The sequence below is a fragment of the Ascaphus truei genome, unplaced genomic scaffold (genome assembly GCF_040206685.1).
Source record: "Ascaphus truei isolate aAscTru1 unplaced genomic scaffold, aAscTru1.hap1 HAP1_SCAFFOLD_2592, whole genome shotgun sequence".
In the NCBI taxonomy this organism is placed as follows: domain Eukaryota; kingdom Metazoa; phylum Chordata; class Amphibia; order Anura; family Ascaphidae; genus Ascaphus; species Ascaphus truei.
In genome coordinates, this window is record NW_027455528.1 from 25,001 (window position 1) to 32,831 (window position 7,831).

The window sequence follows — 7,831 nt, forward strand, 5'->3', positions numbered from 1 at the left end:
GTGTCGCAGTGGGGTGTGTCGCAGTGGGGTGTGTCGCAGTGGGGTGTGTCGCAGTGGGGTGTGTCGCAGTGTGGTGTGTCTCAGTGTGTGTGTGGTGTGTCTCGGTGTGTCTCAGTGTGTGTGTGGTGTGTCTCGGTGTGTCTCAGTGTGTGTGTGTGTGTGTGTCAGTCAGTCAGTCAGTGTGTGTGTGTGTGTGTGTCAGTCAGTCAGTGTGTGTGTCAGTCAGTCAGTCAGTGTGTGTGTGTGTGTGTGTGTGTGTCAGTGTGTGTGTGTGTCAGTGTGTGTGTGTGTGCGTGTGCGTGTGTGTGTCAGTGTGTGTGTGTGTGCGTGTGTGTGTCAGTGCGTGTGTGTGTCAGTGCGTGTGTGTGTCAGTGCGTGTGTGTGTCAGTGCGTGTGTGTGTCAGTGCGTGTGTGTGTCAGTGCGTGTGTGTGTCAGTGCGTGTGTGTGTCAGTGCGTGTGTGTGTCAGTGCGTGTGTGTGTCAGTGCGTGTGTGTGTGTGTGTGTGTGATTATCAGTGTGTGTGTGTGTGTGTGTGTGTGTGTATCAGTGTGTGTGTGTGTGTGTGTGTGTGTATCAGAGTGTGTGTGTGTGTGTGTATCAGAGTGTGTGTATCAGTGTGTGTGTGTGTGTGTGTGTGTGTGTGTGTGTGTGTGTGTGTGTGTGTGTGTGTGTAGCAGTGTGTGTGTGTGTGTGTAGCAGTGTGTGTGTGTGTGTGTGTAGCAGTGTGTGTGTGTGTGTGTGTGTGTGTGTGTGTGTGTGTGTGTGTGTGTGTGTGTGTGTGTATCAGAGTGTGTGTGTGTGTATCAGAGAGTGTGTGTGTGTATCAGAGTGTGTGTATCAGAGTGTGTGTGTGTATCAGAGAGTGTGTGTGTGTGTGTGTGTGTGTGTGTGTGTGTGTGTGTGTATCAGAGAGGGTGTGTGTGTGTGTATCAGAGAGGGTGTGTGTGTGGGTGTGGGTGTGGGTGTGTGTGTGTGTGTGTGTATCAGAGAGGGTGAGGGTGTGTGTGTGTGTGTGTGTGTGTGTGTGTGTGTGTGTGTGTGTGTGTGTGTGTGTGTGTGTGTGTGTGTGTGTGTGTGTGTGTGTGTGTGTGTGTGTGTGTGTGTGTGTGTGTGTGTGTGTGTGTGTGTGTGTGTGTGTGTGTGTGTTACCTCTCTCCGCTTGTCTCTCTCTCCTGGATCAAAGTGCCATTTTTGTTTCTCCCGCCTGGTCCGTGACGTCACAAGCCCCCGACATTTCGAATTCTACCAACCAAGAGGCTCCGGCGGTTGAAGTCGTCATCACACGCGGCCTGTCGCTGAGAGAAGCAAGATGGCCCCTGTCAGAATGTAAGGAGGAGTAAGATGTCCGAACTCGCGTTTTCTTCACTGACGTGAGGTCTTCGACGGCCATCTTTGTTTAGGGCAAATCCTTTCCAGGAAATAAGCTTGGTCACATGTGAGAGAGAATAAAGTGACACCTGTCACACTGTGACCCCCAGGAGCCGAGCTATAAACACTACGGGATATTTATCAGCCATAAACTGGTGTATTTGCTTTATTAAAGTCAAAAAAAAATATAAACATATTCTGCATAGAGTTAAATCCCAGCGGATACAGATCTGTCACCTCACTGTAACACCATCACACTGTCATCTCTCACTGTCACACTGTCACCTCTCAGTATCACCTCTCATTGATCTCTGTCACACTGTCACCTCTCAATGATCTCTGTCACCTCTCAATGATCTCTGTCACACTGTCACACTGATCACTGTCACTTCTCACTGATCTCTGTCACACTGTGACCTCTTACTGTCACATCGTCATGTCTCACTGACACCGTCACACTGTCACCACTCAATGTCACACTGTTACCTCTCACTGATCTCTGTCACCTCTCAGTGTCACACTGTCATCTCTGACTGATCTCTGTCACACTGTCACCTCTCACTGATCTCTGTCACACTGTCACCTCTTACTGTCACATCGTCATGTCTCACTGTCACCTGTCACCACTCAGTGTCACACTGTCACCTCTCACTGATCTGTCACACTGTCACCTCTCACTGATCTCTGTCACACTGTCACCTCTTACTGTCACATCGTCATGTCTCACTGTCACCTGTCACCACTCAGTGTCACACTGTTACCTCTGTCATAGCGCTATGCTTTTCAATATTTGCGCATGCGCAGTCCATCCTCTCGCCGATTTCCTTCTTGCTGTGGAACGCATGAAACACGTACTGCGTTTCAGTCACTGCGCATGCGTTTCTTCTTCCATTGGCATCAGTAGTCATCCAGCTCATGGGAGGAGTGGCTCAGGGAGTAAAGACACTGAGTGACACTGAGATTGCTGCAATTCCCGGTGTCGGCTCCTTGTGACCTTGGGCAAGTCACTTTATCTCCCTGTGCCTCAGGCACCAAAAACATAGATTGTAAGCTCCACGGGGCAGGGACTTGTGCCTGCAAAATGTGTCTGCGTATAATTAGCAGCGCTGTACAAGAACATGCTATTATTATTATTATAATCAAGATACGGACAGGATATTGGAGGGAAGGACATTCTCAGCACATGATTACCATCACCACTGATTGGACAGGTTGCATGATGGGATTTGTGGCGCTATTTAAATGTTGTTTGAAGGGATTGTGTTTATGCCACTATGTCACTTGATAAAGACCACTAAGGTCGAAACGTTGTGTTGGCTCAATAAATGAGTTTGGATATTCTAAATCCGTTGTGTCCTGTGTTCCTTTTACCATTTACCCAGGACCGATTACAGGCTTCCGTTCCAGCACGGGAGCACCGGTAACTGTATCACTTTTGTTTATAATTTGAGGTGTGCACCATTTATCTCATTTGTCTGGACCTCTCACTGTCATCTCCCACTTTAACCTCTCACTGTCACACCGTCATGTCTCACTGTAACCTCTCACTGATCACTGTCACCTCTCACTGTCACACCGTCATGTCTCACTGTCACCTCTCACTGTAACCTCTCACTGATCACTGTCACCTCTCACTGTCACACCGTCATGTCTCACTGTCACCTCTCACTGATCACTGTCACACTGTCACCTCTCACTGTCACTGATCAGTCACACCGTCATGTCTCGCAGTCATCTCCCACTGTCACCTCTCACTGATCACTGTCACTCTGTCACCTCTCACTGTCACTGATCAGTCACACCGTCATGTCTCACTGTTACCTTGCACTGTCAAACTGTCACCTCGCACTGTCCTCTGTTACCTCTCACTGTCACTGTCACCTGTCAGCTCTCCAGTCAGTCACCTCACACTGTCACACTGTTACCTCTCACTGTCACACTGTTACCTCTCACTGTCACACTGTCACCTCTCTCTGTCACACTGTCACCTCGCACTGTCACACTGTTACCACTCACTGTCACACTGTCACCTCTCACTGTCACACTGTTACCTCTCACTGTCACCTCTCAGTCACACTGTCACCTCTCACTATCACCACTCACTGTCACACTGTTACCACTCACTGTCACACTGTCACCTCTGTCACACTGTTACACTGTCACCTCTCACTGTCACTGTTACCTCGCACTGTCACACTGTCACCACTCACTGTCACACTGTTACCTCTCACTGTCACACTGTTACCTCTCACTGTCACACTGTCACCTCTCACTGTCACACTGTTACCACTCACTGTCACACTGTCACACCTCACTGTCACACTCTCACCTCGCACTGTCACACTGTTACCACTCACTCACACTGTCACCTCTCACTGTCACACTGTTACCTGTCACCTCTCTGTCACACTGTCACCTCGCACTGTCACACTGTTACCACTCACTGTCACACTGTCACCTCTCACTGTCACACTGTCACCTCTCACTGTCACACTGTCACCTCTCACTGTCACACTGTTACACTGTCACCACTCACTGTCACACTGTTACCTCTCACTGTCACACTGTCACCTCTCACTGTCACACTGTTACTACTCACTGTCACACTGTCACCACTCACTGTCACACTCTCACCTCGCACTGTCACACTGTTACCACTCACTCACACTCTCACCTCTCACTGTCACACTGTTACTTGTCACCTCTCACTGTCACACTGTTACCTCGCACTGTCACAGTGTCACCACTCACTGTCACACTGTTACCTCTCACTGTCACACTGTTACCTCTCACTGTCACTGTCACCACTCACTGTCACATTGTCACACTGTTACCTCACTGTCACACTGTCACCCTGTTACCTGTCACCTCTCACTGTCACACTGTCACCACTCACTGTCACATTGTCACACTGTTACCTCACTGTCACACTATTACCTCACTGTCACACTGTCACCACTCACTGTCACATTGTCACACTGCTACCTCTCACTGTCACACTGTCACTACTCACTGTTACCACTCACTGTGACACTGTTACCACTCACTGTCACCACTCACTGTCACATTGTCACACTGTTACCTCTCATTGTCACACAGTCACCACTCACTGTCACACTGTCACCACTCACTGTCACATTGTCACACTGTTACCTCTCACTGTCACACTGTTACCACACACTGTCACCTCACTGTCACCACTCAGTGTCACATTGTCACGCTGTCACCTCTCACTGTCACACTGTCACACTGTCACCTCTCACAGTCACACTGTTACCACTCACTCACACTGTTACCTGTCACCTCTCACTGTCACACTGTTACCTCGCACTGTCACACTTTCACACTGTTACCTATCACTGTCACAGTGTCACCACTCACTGTCACAGTCACCTCTCACTGTCACACTGTTACCTCTCACTGTCACACTATTACCTCTCACTGTCACAGTGTTACCTCTCACTGTCACACTGTCACCTCTCACTGTCACACTGTCACCACTCACTGTCACATTGTCACACTGTTACCTCACTGTCACACTATTACCTCACTGTCACCACTCACTGTCACATTGTCACACTGCTACCTCTCACTGTCACACTGTTACCACTCACTGTCACACTGTCACCACTCACTGTTACCACTCACTGTGACACTGTTACCACTCACTGTCACCACTCACTGTCACATTGTCACACTGTTACCTCTCATTGTCACACAGTCACCACTCACTGTCACACTGTCACCACTCACTGTCACATTGTCACACTGTTACCTCTCACTGTCACACTGTCACCACTCACTGTCACATTGTCACGCTGTCACCTCTCACTGTCACACTGTCACCTCTCACTGTCACACTGTCACACTGTCACCTCTCACTGTCACACTGTTACCACTCACTCACACTGTTACCTGTCACCTCTCACTGTCACACTGTTACCTCTCACTGTCACACTATTACCTCTCACTGTCACACTATTACCTCTCACTGTCACAGTGTTACCTCTCACTGTCACCTCACTGTCACACTGTCACCTCTCACTGTCACACTGTCACCTCTCACTGTCACACTGTCACCTCTCACTGTCACACTGTCACCTCTCACTGTCACCACTCACTGTCACACTCTCACCTCGCACTGTCACACTGTTACCACTCACTCACACTGTCACCTCTCACTGTCACACTGTTACCTGTCACCTCTCTGTCACACTGTCACCTCGCACTGTCACACTGTTACCACTCACTGTCACACTGTCACCTCTCACTGTCACACTGTCACCTCTCACTGTCACACTGTTACCTCTCACTGTCACCTCTCAGTCACACTGTCACCTCTCACTGTCACACTGTTACACTGTCACCACTCACTGTCACACTGTTACCTCTCACTGTCACACTGTCACCTCTCACTGTCACACTGTTACTACTCACTGTCACACTGTCACCACTCACTGTCACACTCTCACCTCGCACTGTCACACTGTTACCACTCACTCACACTCTCACCTCTCACTGTCACACTGTTACCTGTCACCTCTCACTGTCACACTGTTACCTCGCACTGTCACAGTGTCACCACTCACTGTCACACTGTTACCTCTCACTGTCACACTGTTACCTCTCACTGTCACTGTCACCACTCACTGTCACATTGTCACACTGTTACCTCACTGTCACACTGTCACCTCTCACTGTCACCCTGTTACCTGTCACCTCTCACTGTCACACTGTCACCACTCACTGTCACATTGTCACACTGTTACCTCACTGTCACACTATTACCTCACTGTCACACTGTCACCACTCACTGTCACATTGTCACACTGCTACCTCTCACTGTCACACTGTCACTACTCACTGTTACCACTCACTGTGACACTTTTACCACTCACTGTCACCACTCACTGTCACATTGTCACACTGTTACCTCTCATTGTCACACAGTCACCACTCACTGTCACACTGTCACCACTCACTGTCACATTGTCACACTGTTACCTCTCACTGTCACACTGTTACCACACACTGTCACCACTCACTGTCACATTGTCACGCTGTCACCTCTCACTGTCACACTGTCACCTCTCACTGTCACACTGTTACCACTCACTCACACTGTTACCTGTCACCTCTCACTGTCACACTGTTACCTCGCACTGTCACACTTTGACACTGTTACCTATCACTGTCACAGTGTCACCACTCACTGTCACAGTCACCTCTCACTGTCACACTGTTACCTCTCACTGTCACACTATTACCTCTCACTGTCACAGTGTTACCTCTCACTGTCACCTCACTGTCACACTGTCACCTCGTTACCTGTCACCTGTCACCTCTCACTGTCACACTGTCACCACTCACTGTCACATTGTCACACTGTTACCTCACTGTCACACTATTACCTCACTGTCACCACTCACTGTCACATTGTCACACTGCTACCTCTCACTGTCACACTGTTACCACTCACTGTCACACTGTCACCACTCACTGTTACCACTCACTGTGACACTGTTACCACTCACTGTCACCACTCACTGTCACATTGTCACACTGTTACCTCTCATTGTCACACAGTCACCACTCACTGTCACACTGTCACCACTCACTGTCACATTGTCACACTGTTACCTCTCACTGTCACACTGTCACCTCACTGTCACATTGTCACGCTGTCACCTCTCACTGTCACACTGTCACCTCTCACTGTCACACTGTCACCTCTCACTGTCACACTGTTACCACTCACTCACACTGTTACCTGTCACCTCTCACTGTCACACTGTTACCTCGCACTGTCACACTTTCACACTGTTACCTATCACTGTCACAGTGTCACCACTCACTGTCAGTCACCTCTCACTGTCACACTGTTACCTCTCACTGTCACACTATTACCTCTCACTGTCACAGTGTTACCTCTCACTGTCACCTCACTGTCACACTGTCACCTCTCACTGTCACACTGTCACCTCTCACTGTTACCTCTCACTGTCACACTGTCACCTCTCACTGTCACACTGTCACCTCTCACTGATCTCAGTCACACTGTCACAGTGTCACACTGTCTGTCACCGTGTGGTGGAGGGAGTGTGTGAACCTCCCCTACAATAATAGTTTAACCTTTCCCTCCCCCTGTGACCGGCTCAAAGCGCACGCGCAGGATCACGGTTTTAAGCGGGAAGAGAACGCAGTAACACGGCGGTCAGACCGAGGCAAAGCGCATGCGCAGTAACACGGCTTTCAGATCGAGGCAGAGCGCATGCGCAGTAACACGGCGGTCAGACCGAGGCAGAGCGCATGCGCAGTAACACGGGCGGTCAGACCGAGGCAAAGCGCATGCGTAGTAACACGGCGGTCAGACCGAGGCAGTGAGCATGCGCAGTAACACGGGCGGGCAGACCGAGACAGAGCGCATGCGCAGTAACACGGGCGGTCAGGCTGGGCAGAGCG

At 49.9% G+C, this 7,831-nt stretch overlaps 1 long non-coding RNA gene across 2 annotated transcripts in view; it reads right to left on the reverse strand.

The window, feature by feature from the left end:
- The window catches only part of LOC142481399 (uncharacterized), a 19,342-nt gene extending 11,760 nt beyond the window's left edge, over positions 1 to 7,582 (reverse strand). Inside the window, exons 1-3 of one of the 2 annotated variants that reach the window (XR_012795765.1) lie at positions 2,931 to 7,582; positions 2,131 to 2,876; positions 1,151 to 1,296 (exon numbers count right to left, since the gene is read on the reverse strand). This is a non-coding gene — a long non-coding RNA (uncharacterized LOC142481399). Of the gene's footprint in view, positions 1 to 1,150; positions 1,297 to 2,130 lie in introns of both variants that reach the window. The other variant, XR_012795764.1, reaches the window with a different exon arrangement.
- Positions 7,583 to 7,831: the final 249 nt, after the last annotated feature.